We start from the raw sequence: 13144 nt of genomic DNA, 5'->3' as shown, positions 1-13144 counted from the left end.
TTGCTAACTTCCCTCCTCTCCTCTAGGGAATGTCTGTCCTTAGTCCCGTTCTCTGTCTCAAATGTGAGCCATCAGGGGTGGGGCCCTGTCAGTTAGGCTGTATGGGGCCCCGTGATTTCTAAGAGCAGCCCTGATTGCTGAACAGAATGTACAAACCATTTGGAAGATATTGATTCACATATAAATATTTTAGTTGTGCATTTAGCTGATTGCGTGGAGTTCCACTTTAATTAAAAGGTCTGAATAACATGTCACATATATTGTTTCTGAAGACTAGGAAGAAGAAATTTATGAATAGGATAAGATGACTGTACATGGTAATCCTCCAAGATGGATAGGAGTATTTGCATATCTAAAGGGATATTTTCTAAACCTGTTGGGTGTTGAGGTTTATACAGTTTTATACATGAACCATGTACCAGTAAGGTTTTTTAGGCTCGGTTCACATTGGTGCGGTGTGGGAAACTCAGCGAATCCACTGCCAGTTCCCGCATCGCACCTGACTCACAGGCAGTTCACACTGCCTTATGCGAACTGCTGGGAGTGTCCATACAAAGTTAATGACACCCCCAGATCGGTTCGCATATCAATCCGATTCCTGTCCAAATTGATTGGACAGGATTGATCGCATGGGTGTGAACACCCATGCGATCCGATTCTGGTGCGGATCGGAAAAAGGGTCCTGCGTGACTTTTTCAGCTGAATTTGCATTGCACAGACATGACATGCGATGTCGCACAGTGCAGCAGTGTGAACCCAGCCTTAAAGAGATACCATCCTCTCACTTTTATTATGGATGTGAAGGACTAAAAATATTTTGATATCCAAGTAAATATACAATATTGGAAATAAACCTCTAGGTTACTGACACATTTCACCAAGCTAACTTTACTTATATGCTGTAAACTGCCTGTACATTTGTAAACTTTCAAACACAAAATTAATAAAATGGATAAAAAAAACACCATAGCCTGCCTTCAATTCTTATTTGCTATAGATTGTTGCAATTTGCACATTATCAGAGATTTCATGTTTCATGTGAATTTGTGCAAACACAGTTTATGTCTCAGAATGTTCAGTTTCAAATGCTTCTTTGACTTGATGACTTGGCATCATCCACAGGCAGCCTAACTTTTCAATAAGACACAGAAGTTGAATCTAATGCAATATTCTTTCAGGTAAGTGCAGTACAGAGGATGTTTTCCAGTGTTTTAAAATTAAAGACCATAACTTTCCTAAGTCTTGTCTCTGCCAAGAACTAACACTGACTAAGGGAATATGGAAGAAACCAGGGATGGTTTAGCTAGGATTGAACACACCAGCACTAAACAGGAGAAGAAAATAGAGGGAGATAAAAATCAAAAAAGTAAACAAAGTGCTCTAAGCCACCACTAGATGTAGCATGATACAGAACGATAATAATGCAATTCAATACCACACAGAAATAAATATGTATATATATATTGTGGGGAGATTAGCTCGTTGGTGGCGGGGGGGTATCACCTTTTCTTAGAATGAAAGTCGGTACAGGCAGTTTCTTTAAACTCTGACGGGTTGCCAACTTTATTTACATGTAGTTCGCAAAGTCATAAAAATAAACAAAACACAAAACAGTACAACAAACCCTTGCCATCCAGCGCTAAACTAAACAGCACACTGCTCTCTATACGGTGTGGGGCTAGGGTGACCACATTTCCAAACTGCCATTCAGGGACACACCCCGCCCCCCCACGCCCGCCCCCCAAAAAAAGATGGTTTTTGATACTTTTTTTTGCCAATTTTGGGGAAAAAAAGCAAACAGTGGTAACCAGTTTAGACAGGTGGTATACAATGTGCACCTGCTTTAACTAAGTCACTAAGGCTCGGTTCACACATGGGCGGCACGACTTGCAGGTCGCCTCAGCGAGGCGACCTGCAAACGACTGCGGGGCGACTTGCGAGACGACTTCTGCATAGAAGTCTATGCAAGTCGCCCCAAGTCGCCCCCAAAGTAATACAGGAACCTTTTTCTAAGTCGGAGCGACTTGCGTCGCTCCAATTAGAACGGTTCCATAGCACAGAACGGGAGGCGACTTGTCAGGCGACTAGGTCGCCTGACAAGTCGCCCCAGTGTGAACCGAGCCTTAGTGACAACGGCATACTTTCACTTACTCTGGCAAGTTCATTGCATCAAAGTTATGCTTGAGATTGCTATAAACATAGCTGCCTGTGCATTGTTCAGTATTTTGTGATTGCGCCCTGCACACAATCACTGGCTACCTAAAACAGGTCATACTTTTAAATGTGTTAGACATCTCTTAAGAAATAGAAAAAAACAAACAGAACAAGTTGCAATAAATTAACAGGATTATTTTTATTGTTTTCTCAATGAGCAATAACTTTTAGAAACTAGGTATAAACTAGCGTAGTAACCAACCATATATAATAAACCACAAACAAATCCACATTTTTCTTAATGTGTAAATAACAGATATATTACTATAAATATATATTTGAAAATATAAAGAAAAAAAACTTACAAAACAGTCATTTGTAAATATAATGTTGCTGAAATATTGATGCTGTGTCTAATTTAGCTCACATGGCAATATGACCATAATCAAATCCTTCAGACCACATGACACCAGCTGAGTATCTTGTTTTTAACACTGATGTTTAAAAAAAGTGTATTTCTTGTCACTTGTTGCACATTGCAAGAGTTTTTTTATTTTGTTTTACGAAGCTAGAAAAAGATTGACAGCCCATGTCAAAATTAATTTTCACCTGAAGTTCAGATTTTATTAGATCAATGCTGCATCTATTTCTTGTGTCAGACCAGCACATTCCCATCATGTTGAAGACTCTTTCAACTGCTGCATTTGAGCATAGGTTGTTAATGACAAATGAAACCACTTTCAAGAGGTTTGGCAGTTTGTCAGGTCCAGCCTTCATGAATATTGTTGACCATTTAACATCAGTGTTGAGATCATCATCCGCTTCAGTACTGGTAGAAACCTTTTGAAAGTGTGGACAAACACAAGCATATTCTTCATAAAGGTCATCTATTGAAACAGAGTCTAATTTCAGAGCTTCCACTGATGCCACCAGGTTATCAAAGGTAAGGTTCTCCTTCAAATTTAGACATTGAATTTTAGACAAATTGTTTTTGTCTGAAAAATCAAACCACTGTTCTAAATACTGAACAGCTTTTCGATAAAATTTTAGGAATTCTGATTCTATTTTTTTTTTTGCTTGCAGATGAGGTAATTTTTTCAAAGCTTTCCCAACTAGATATCCAAAAAAAGGTCTGTCTTTGTACTAGTTTGCCTTTGACTGATGTCATGATCTCATATACATCAACTGCAATCAAGTCATTTCGCTCCAGTTTTAATATGGCTGTCTGAAAAATAGGCAAGCAGTTGTGTAAAAACTGGAGATATAACTCAGGAACTGATGGCGGGTCCAGTTCTCTGGTCTCACTGGCTTCATCCACAATAAATTGCCATATTACTTTAGGTGTTTCGTCCTCACCAATACTTTGGCTGATATCGAAAAATAATTCTATAATAATTTCAAAATTAGACTTTCCACGTCACAATTTAAGACATCTGAAGCCTTTTTAGCTGTATTGTGAAGTATGTGAGCTGGGCAGCCAGCTGGCAATATCCGATGATTTACAGCATGAAGCTTCTTGTACACACCATTATGCTTACCAAAGTTCACACTTGCATTGTCAGCAGAATATGCAGACATCATGTCCACAGATAGGCCATTTGTTTTAATCACATTTAAAATTTGCTCTGAAATTGCAGCAGCACTTTCCTCACCTTCATAAAAATTCAACAAGCTTGTTACCACTCCTTTGGAGGGCTTAAAGTAACGCAGAACTAAGGGGAAAAGTTTGGTGTGTCCATGGTTAGATGCATCCGATCCAACACTAAAATAAGCATAGCTGTTTTTCAAATCTTTAACTACCATTTCCACATTGTAAGAAGCCAGCACGTTTGTTACAATGGCTTCAGCTTTGGTACGACCACATGACATCCTAGTGGCTTTTGCAGAATCCTGAAATATAACAGGAAGTAGTTTCATGGTGCAGTCCAAAGAGCTATATGAATGACTGTGGCACACGGAATGGTAAACCATTGATATTTCAGCTGCTATCATTTCATCTTGCATTGCCATATCCTTAGAGGGAATCATGAATTTGGAAAGCATCCCGCTTTGTTTTGCAGCTAGATCAGCATTTTTGTGACAAAAGTAAATAAATGTGTCTGCGCTAAAGAATTTATAATAATAAAACAAAAAAATATCCAATATATGAAAGAAAAAATGTAAATGTCAAAAAATATATAATATAACAATATTAAGTGCTATCAATCTGTGATAAATAAATAACCAAAGTGCAATGTGCATAAGATATTAAAAACCAAGTGCTAACTCCAGTTTGAAAGAGTGTTCACTCCTTCAATAAAGTGATAAATAAAGCTCATAAAGTTCATAGCTAATAAATGCAAAGTGCACAAATATAGTGTCCATCATCAGTGATATCCATCATGCTCATCCAAGAAGTGTACAAAAATATATAGCATGCTTCAGTGCTCTCCGGTGACCCCCAACAGCATATGCGCTCACCTCAGAGCGTGTGACACAGTACTCAAACTATGTCAAACCACACTTGGGAGCCACTCCTGGGCTCTAAAAGATATGTAGATGTTGACCTCCAACTTGCTCAAATAGCGTCCCGATTCATAAATGAAAGAGAGGAAACTCCATAGTGTAACATAGTAACGGAATTTATTCTAAAGATAAACACTCCCCTCCTAGGGGTACTCACATTACATAGGTGCGTAAGTGCACCATCCTATTCAGGGCTTATCATAAAAGAATCCAATCTCTGGTATGGCGTGTGGTATGGTGTACTCGTCTCGCCTATTCCTCCGTGCTGACAGCTCCGTCCTGGCCCCTCCCCTACGCGTATTCGGCACAGGGATCACGTGCCTTCATCAGGGGGATCTGATTGGACGGGCGCTCTATGCTCAAGATATACTAACGGCGGCCATTTTGCCTTAGACCGCGGACGAAACTAGTAACAGGCTACAGCTGTTATCTCGCATTCTAATACATTAACCCCTACATTCAGCGGTAAGCTTCGTACCCGATGACTATGGGATTAAAAAACGCCTAACTACCATAGCTGGATGTGAATGTATATTTAAAACATGTATTTAAACATGTTTTACATAATCTAACCCAGAGCGGAGCCGTGCACTTCCGAGGATACCATACCGCACCTCATACATATACATGCCACCTATTACCAACAATATAATCTAACATATAGTGCCTATTGCATTAACCATATAAAAATGGAACAAAGCAACTATATTCTAAAATCAAAAAAATCAAAAAAATAAAAAACATATGTACAAAAAAGATATATATATATATATATATATATATATATATATATATATATATATATACATACACACATATATCTCGCAATTACAAACAATTCCACTAAAAATGTTATATGTAGCTTAATAGCAAATCCTGCCTTATAGTTTATATATGCCGTCCCGCTGGGGTACATAATATTGTATATACTTTATTAAATCCAGTCAACTCCCATTGAGCGGTCAGAACCCTATCTAATATGAATCCATAAAAATGCAGATAAAAGATCTACATAAATAAGGAAATATATAAATATGAACCTAATTGTACAATATATATGTATATAAAAAATTACTGTGGGGGAGTATTAACAGTAATGCTAAAAAACTAAATAAAAATAGCAATAAAAAAACGAAAAGATGTAACTTTATATAGGGAAGAATGTGTGGGACCCTGTAATACATAATCGCATCTACAAGACAACTATATAATGTATAATCCCCTCCTATTAATAATAAAAACCAAATACTAATAGGTATATCTAGTTATCCAATACCGTCCCATAGCCCATACAGATCCAACTAGAATCGATCGAATTAAAAAACATTGGTGGGACTCAGTGGTGAAATACAAATTAAAAGTTACTAAGAAAGCATTTCAAATCAAATTCTTTATTTAGTCCACCAGGCGATAAAGAGCCAAGCTGGTGTATCCACCAGGATTCACGTTTACTGATTTCTCTAACAAGGTTAGAGCCTCTCCAGTGGCGTTTGGGTGCTTCTAGTCCCCAAAACTTCATTCCAGCCGTGATCTGATTATGCATTTTTTTGAAATGTACAGACAGATGATGCTTATCTGACCCCTTACGTATGTTTCTCACGTGCTCTTCTAAACGGTCTTTCAAAGCCCTAGTGGTGCGACCAACATAAATAAAATTACATGGGCATTTTAATGCATAAACCACCCCAATTGTATCGCAGGATATAAAGTCTTTGATAATATAAGATTGATTGGTTCTTGGATCAGAGAATTCTTTTACTCTTTTGTTGTTATCAGGAACCCTAACACGGCTGTAGCATCTGCCACAGCCATAGAATCCTTTAAGATCCCAAAACATTTTTGGCTTTGGGGGGAGGTGGTTCCACTACATTGTGTACTAGTTTATCTCGTAAATTGGGTGCTTTTTTAAAAATGATTTTGGGTTTCTCTGGAAGTATTTCTTTAAGATGAATATCCTGCTTAAGTACACTCCAAAATTTCCGTATGATTCTTTTTACTTCATTCCTCTGCAAGGAGTAATTTAAAATAATACTAATGCCGCCATTTCCATCACTTCCCATGGTTCCGATTTTTTCTTTTAATAAATCATCCCTGTTTAGACATCCAACTTTAGTCTTCTCTTTCTCCAGAAAATCCTTGTGATACCCTTTATCCCAAAACGCATAAAAAAAATACAATTTTTAAACATAATTTTTATCAGGAATTTTTATAAAAAGAAAACAAAAGTCACATTTTCAGAAGGTGCAGGCTCTTGAACAACTGAAAAATGTCAGCATGCTCCTAAATAATTTGACAAATAGGTCAGATTTCAGTTGCCAATAATGGCAATATGTTTAAATGCCAATTACCTGTACTGACCTGAAGATAAGCAGATGACACACAACCACCCCAGGTGGAATATTGGCAATTGCTCCTGTTGACCGGAATCTCCTTTGTACTTAGCTGCCAGCAGGTAAGATCTTCTGGAGAGACATATATGAAGAGAGACATATATGAAGAGAGAGAAATCCGGAAGGTGCTCAGGCTTTTATAAAATTGTCATGAGAGAAACACATGGATGGTCTGCCATTGCTGACTGCTCCTCCTGAAAATGCTGTCAGTCTATCATGCTGATCCTCTGGCCTTAATACATTCAGGCACTGACCTGGAACGAGTATGCAACAAATAAAGCAAGCATTTTTATATGTGTTTTGTGTCAGTGATTTAGAAAGTAGTTTAAGCATTGAGCTTAACATGACAGCCAAGCTAGTAGCACTTTCAAAAGAAGGTCAGCATTGGCAGGCTTGGTATTTGAATCTGAATTTAAATTGACTTGATTTAAATCAAATTCACCCTGTTTAGTGTCCCCTCAGTTCTCTGTGTCTCCTTTATTAGTGTCCCCTCAGTTCCCTGTGTCACCTTCATTACTGTTCCCTCAGTTGTTTCCCTGTGTTACCTTCATATCCCCTCACTTGTCAGCTTCTCTACTGCCCCCCCACTTGTGTCACCTTCATCACTGTCCCCTAATTGTGTCACCTTCTTCATTACTGTCCCCCACTTGTGTCACCTTTTTCTTCAAGACTGCCCCCCATTTGTGTCACCTTCTTCAATACTGCCCATTTGTGTCATCTTCTTCAGTACCCCCCCCATTTGTGTCACCTTCATTACTGTCCCCCACTTGTGTCACCTTCTTCATTACTGTCCCCTAATTGTGTCACCTTCTTCTTCATTACTGTCCCCCATCTGTGTCACCTTCTTCTTCAATACTGTCCCCCATTTGTGTCACCTTTCTCTTCAAGACTGCCCCCTCAGTTGTTCCCCTGTATCACCTTCATATCCCCCACTTGTCACCTTCATGTATTAATGCCTCCCACTTTGACGGTAATAAATGAGGCTGACAAGTGGGGGACAGTAATAAATTAGGCTGAAAAAAGTGTCCCAATTAGGGATGAGCCGAACACCCCCCTGTTCGGTTCGCACCAGAACATGCGAACAGGAAAAAAGTTCGTTCGAACACGCGAACACCGTTAAAGTCTATGGGACACGAACATGAATAATCAAAAGTCCTAATTTTAAAGGCTTATATGCAAGTTATTGTCATAAAAAGTGTTTGGGGGACCTAGGTCCCGCCCCAGGGGACATGGATCAATGCAAAAAAAAGTTTTAAAAACGGACGTTTTTTCAGGAGCAGTGATTTTAATAATGCTTAAAGTCAAACAATAAAAGTGTAATATCCCTTTAAATTTCGTAGCTGGGGGGTGTCTATAGTATGCCTGTAAAGGGGGCGCATGTTTCCCGTGTTTAGAACAGTCTGACAGCAAAATGACATTTCGAAGGAAAAAACCCATTTAAAACTACTCGCGGCTATTGCATTGCCGACAATACACATAGAAGTTCATTGATAAAAACGGCATGGGAATTCCCCACAGGGAAACCCGAACCAAAATTAAAAAAAAAAAAATACGTGGGAGTCCCCCTAAATTCCATACCAGACCCTTCAGGTCTGGTATGGATTTTAAGGGGAACCCCGCGCCAAAAAAAAAAAAAAAAAAAACAGCGTGGGGTCCCCCCAAAAATCCATACCAGACCCTTATCCGAGCACGCAACCTGGCAGGCCGCAGGAAAAGAGGGGGGGACGAGAGTGCAGCCCCCCTCCTGAACCGTACCAGGCCACATGCCCTCAACATTGGGAGGGTGCTTTGGGGTAGCCCCCCAAAACACCTTGTCCCCATGTTGATGAGGACAAGGGCCTCATCCCCACAACCCTGGCCGGTGGTTGTGAGGGTCTGCGGGCGGGGGGCTTATCGGAATCTGGAAGCCCCCTTTAACAAGGGGACCCCCAGATCCCAGCCCCCCCCTGTGTGAAAAGGTAAGGGGGTACTTACCCCTACCATTTCACTAAAAAACTGTTAAAAATGTTAAAAATGACAAGAGACAGTTTTTGACAATTCCTTTATTTAAATGCTTCTTCTTTCTTCCAGCTTCCTTCATCTTCTTCTTCTGGTTCTTCTGGCTCTTCTGGTTCTTCCTCCGGCGTTCTCGTCCAGCATCTCCTCCGCGGCGTCTTCTATCTTCTTCTCCTCGGGCCGCTCTGCACCCATGGCATGGGGGGAGGCTCCCGCTCTTCTCTTCATCTTCTTCATCTTCTTCTCTTCTTCATTTTCTTCTCCGGGCCGCTCCGCACCCATGCTGGCATGGAGGGAGGCTCCCGCTGTGTGACGGCATCTCCTCGTCTGACAGTTCTTAAATAACGGGGGGCGGGGCCACCCTCTGACGCACGGTGACTTGACGGGACTTCCCTGTCACGTCACGGGGAATGCCACAGGGAAGTCCCGTCATGTCCCTTGCGTCAGAGGGGGCGGGGTCACCGGGTGGCCCCGCCCCCCGTTATAATAATAATGCTATAAATCTATCCCCTATTTTGTAGACGCTATAGCTTTTGCACAAACCAATCAATATACGCTTATTGCGGTTTTATTTTTTTCAAAAATTTGTGATTATGTATAATCCTGTATGAAACTTTCAGGCATTTAGATGGAAACTTTCTTCAATAATATCTCATTTGGGAACAGGAAGAATTCTGTTCTGCCTATGACAGAAACTATTTCACTATGGTCTAAGGCTTTTTACCAAAAAAAAAACATGTACATAAGACAAACATGCCCACACTAAAAAAAAATTGCAGTTATTTTTTGATGTAGAGGATGTAGCAGATGTAATCACAGAAGTGGAGCGTCTGCAGATTTTAATAATTTAATAGTGACTAAAAAATGAAGGGAAATGTAAAGACTCAGAGAAACAGGTCGTATTTGCCAACAATGCCAACAATTGCCAACAATTTGCTGTATCACATTTTAGAGCTGGTCATGATATTTGCTGCCAGCCTGCCAGAACAAACACATACCTGGAAGTTTGGCTGGCGGCTCGGAGTCGGGTCGCGGCCCTTGTGGGCGGGAGGAGGCTCAGGAGGAGGACTGGAGAAGTCGGGCTGCTGGCTGGCAATGTGCTGCTGCAGGCAGCGGCTGCGGGAGTAGGCGGCGGCGGCCCCCGGGACTGGCACTGGGCACAGGCTGGATCCTGGCTTACCAGCAGTGCCACTAACAGTCAGGAGACTCAGGAGGAGGAGGAGATCTGAGATACTGGTGGCTGCTCTCTCTCTGCTGCTGCAGCTGGAGGCAGAGAAGGAGAGGAGGTGGGTGGAGTGGACTCGGAGGTGCGCTGCTCAGCCGTAGGGTGCCCATGGGTCAGCCGACGTCACTGGTTGCTAGACACGAGGCGGGGCAGCCCTAGCAACCAGACAGTTCGGCAAATGTTTATCAGGGTGGCGGACTGGTGGTGTGTTTTTTTTTTAATTCCGGGACACTGTATTGTCCCGGAATGAAGGTGCCCGTGACACGGGACAAAATTAATTAAGGGACAATCTCAGGCAATCCGGGACACGTGGGCACCCTATGTGGGGCTGGTTCCTGACACCCACAAAACATGAGGTAAAGCAAACCTTCGTTCTTCAGTCCAAACAAACAGAGCTCCTCTCTCTCAGATTCCCTTCTGAGTCTCAGGCCAGAGCACTGCTGTGCTCTCTTCCTGGCCATTTAACGTCCACCTGAGCATGGACTCAAGTGGACCATAAGACACAAACCAAGCCTGCCCTTAGAGGTTGGAAAAATCTGGGTCGGATTCTGGTTCAGTCTCTGACAATTGAACAAATGCGAGATGGAATATATCGATTATCAATGACCTCGCATACCGTCACGTATCCTCCCCCTCTGCTCAAGCCCCTGAGCAATTGTCCCAAACATACAGTGCATGCGGGAGAGGGCATCTGCATTGTTTTGGAGCTTGCCAGGCCTATGCTCTACTGTAAATTTAAAGGGCTTCTCCTTCCCACGTTTCTTTGGCGACATCTAGTAGCCCCCTGGGATGTCTACCATACAAGAGCTCAATGGGGGGGGGGGGATAGCCTGTGGATGCCTGCGGAACCTCACGTATGGCAAACATGAGGTAAAGTAGCGAAAAAAATCTCAGTTTCTCCCATCTTTGTCGACCACCTTTTTCAGCATACTTTTCAAAGTTTTATTAAATCTTTCGACAATCTGTTTGGGGGTGGTAGGCAGAGGTACGGAAATGGGAGATTTTGTATAGCTTACACAGTTTCTTGGTAACTCTGGACATAACTGGGGTGCCCTGATCGGTTAAGATCTCTTTTGGGATCCGCACTCGACTAAACACCTGGACTAGCTCCTTGGTGATAGCCTTAGCCGAGGTGTTACACAAGGGAACGGCCTCAGGATAGCGTGTTGCATAGTCCAGGATTACCAAAATATGCTGTGACCCCGGGCAGATTTCACTACCGGCCAAACCAGGTCCATGACAATTCTCTCAAACGGGACCTCGATTATTGGTAGAGGAACAAGGGGACCGCGAAAATGTGGCGACAGTGCCGACATTCGGCACGATTCACAGTATTTCCTGACATCTACATACAACCCAGGCCAGAAAAATCTCTGGGCGATTCTCTCCTTGGTCTTTGATACCAAGATGCCCCCGCCCCCCCCCCCCCCCCGTTTTACCACCTGATACAGTAAATGGTTTTTAAGGGCCATGTAGGGGAGAGACACCCCCCAATTAGGATCCACCGGTTCCCCATCCACCATCTTAATGTTTTCATGCGTCTTTTCATATAAGCATAATCGCATTGCATAGGTTCATCACCTATAGGACAGTTTGCCGCAATATGCCCTAATGCATGCCAATGAAAACACGGTATATGTTCTACCCCCAGTCCTCTTAACGGTCCCAAAGACCTTCCTGGCTTCTTTGGCCAGTCTCCAGGTCTAGGACACACAGTCTCATCAGCTGTAACAACAGTCTTATCTAACTTCCCCATGCTCTTGAACCCTGGAACAGTCTTACCAGAACAGCTGGGCAATCTTGTACCCCTAAACGCACTGAAGTGGGGCTTAGACGGGTTCACCAAGTCCTCAGTAGCAAAGTACCTCTTCATTAGGTCTACCAACTGGGTTGCACTTTTGGGGTCCCCCTACCCACTTCCTCAGAGCAGCAGGGAGCGCACGCAGGTACCAGACCATTACCACACGCTCCACGATCTGAGGGCTCCGGCTGCAACCACTTCCTGGTGAGGTGGACCAGGTCGAACATTTGAGACCGGGGTGGCTGGTTGCTGGAGTAGGTCCACTCATGCACGCGCTGGGCCCGGACTGCCATAGTGAAACCCAAGCGTGCAAGTATCTCTGTATTCAGAGTCTCAAAGTCCTGGGCCTTATCTGGTTCCAGATCAAAATAGACCTTTTGAGGTTCTCCTGTCAGAAATGGGGCCAACAGACCCACCCACTGTTCTTTTGGCCATCCTTCGGACAGCAAGTCTCCCAAAAGTCGCGAGATATGCTTCAACATCATCGGCCAGTGTCATTTTCTGTAGGTGGTAGGAGGGACATACCATCTTTGGTTCCACTGGCACAGGAGTTGCGGACCCATTTTTCAGTTCCATTAGAGCCTGTGCGAACTGCCGGTTCATCTCCTGCTGGGCCGTCTGTTGTGCTACAAGGACCCCCTGTTGTGCTGCAGCGGCCTCTGTGACTTGGTGGTTGGTTTCCCGCTGAGCTGCATTGGCCTGTAGCAAGGCCTTTATCATTTCCTCCATCTTCAGAAATTGCCCGTTGAATCCACCACGTGTGAGAAGATTAGCTCGTAGGGATCACCTTTTCTCAGAATGAAAGTCAGCGTACAGGCAGTTTCTTTAAAATCTGGTGGGTTGCCAGCTTTATTTACAGGTGGTTTGCAAAGTCATAAAAATAAACAAAACAGTAAAACAAATCCTTGCCGTCCAGCACTAAACTAAACAGTACACTGCTCTCTATACAGTGTAGGGCTGGTCCCCGACACCCACAAAACATGTAAAGCAAACCTTCCTTTTCAGTCCAAACAAACAGGACTCCTCTCAGATTCCCTTCTGAGTCTCAGGCCACAGCACTGCTGTGCTCTCTTC

At 42.7% G+C, this 13144-nt stretch overlaps 1 protein-coding gene across 2 annotated transcripts in view; it reads left to right on the top strand.

Moving 5' to 3' along the window:
• Window positions 1–13144, top strand: part of LOC141114481 (lysosomal alpha-glucosidase-like) — a 321841-nt gene that overhangs the window by 88484 nt on the left and 220213 nt on the right. Inside the window, exon 2 of one of the 2 annotated variants that reach the window (XM_073608187.1) lies at window positions 1123–1178. The exons of the other annotated variant lie outside the window; for it this stretch is intronic. The gene's annotated coding sequence lies outside the window, so the exon portion shown is untranslated. The remainder of the gene's footprint in view (window positions 1–1122; window positions 1179–13144) is intronic. 2 annotated transcript variants of the gene reach the window in all.

The sequence above is a fragment of the Aquarana catesbeiana genome, linkage group LG12 (genome assembly GCF_042186555.1).
Source record: "Aquarana catesbeiana isolate 2022-GZ linkage group LG12, ASM4218655v1, whole genome shotgun sequence".
NCBI lineage: Eukaryota > Metazoa > Chordata > Amphibia > Anura > Ranidae > Aquarana > Aquarana catesbeiana.
This window is presented reverse-complemented; position numbering and strand designations above follow the sequence as displayed.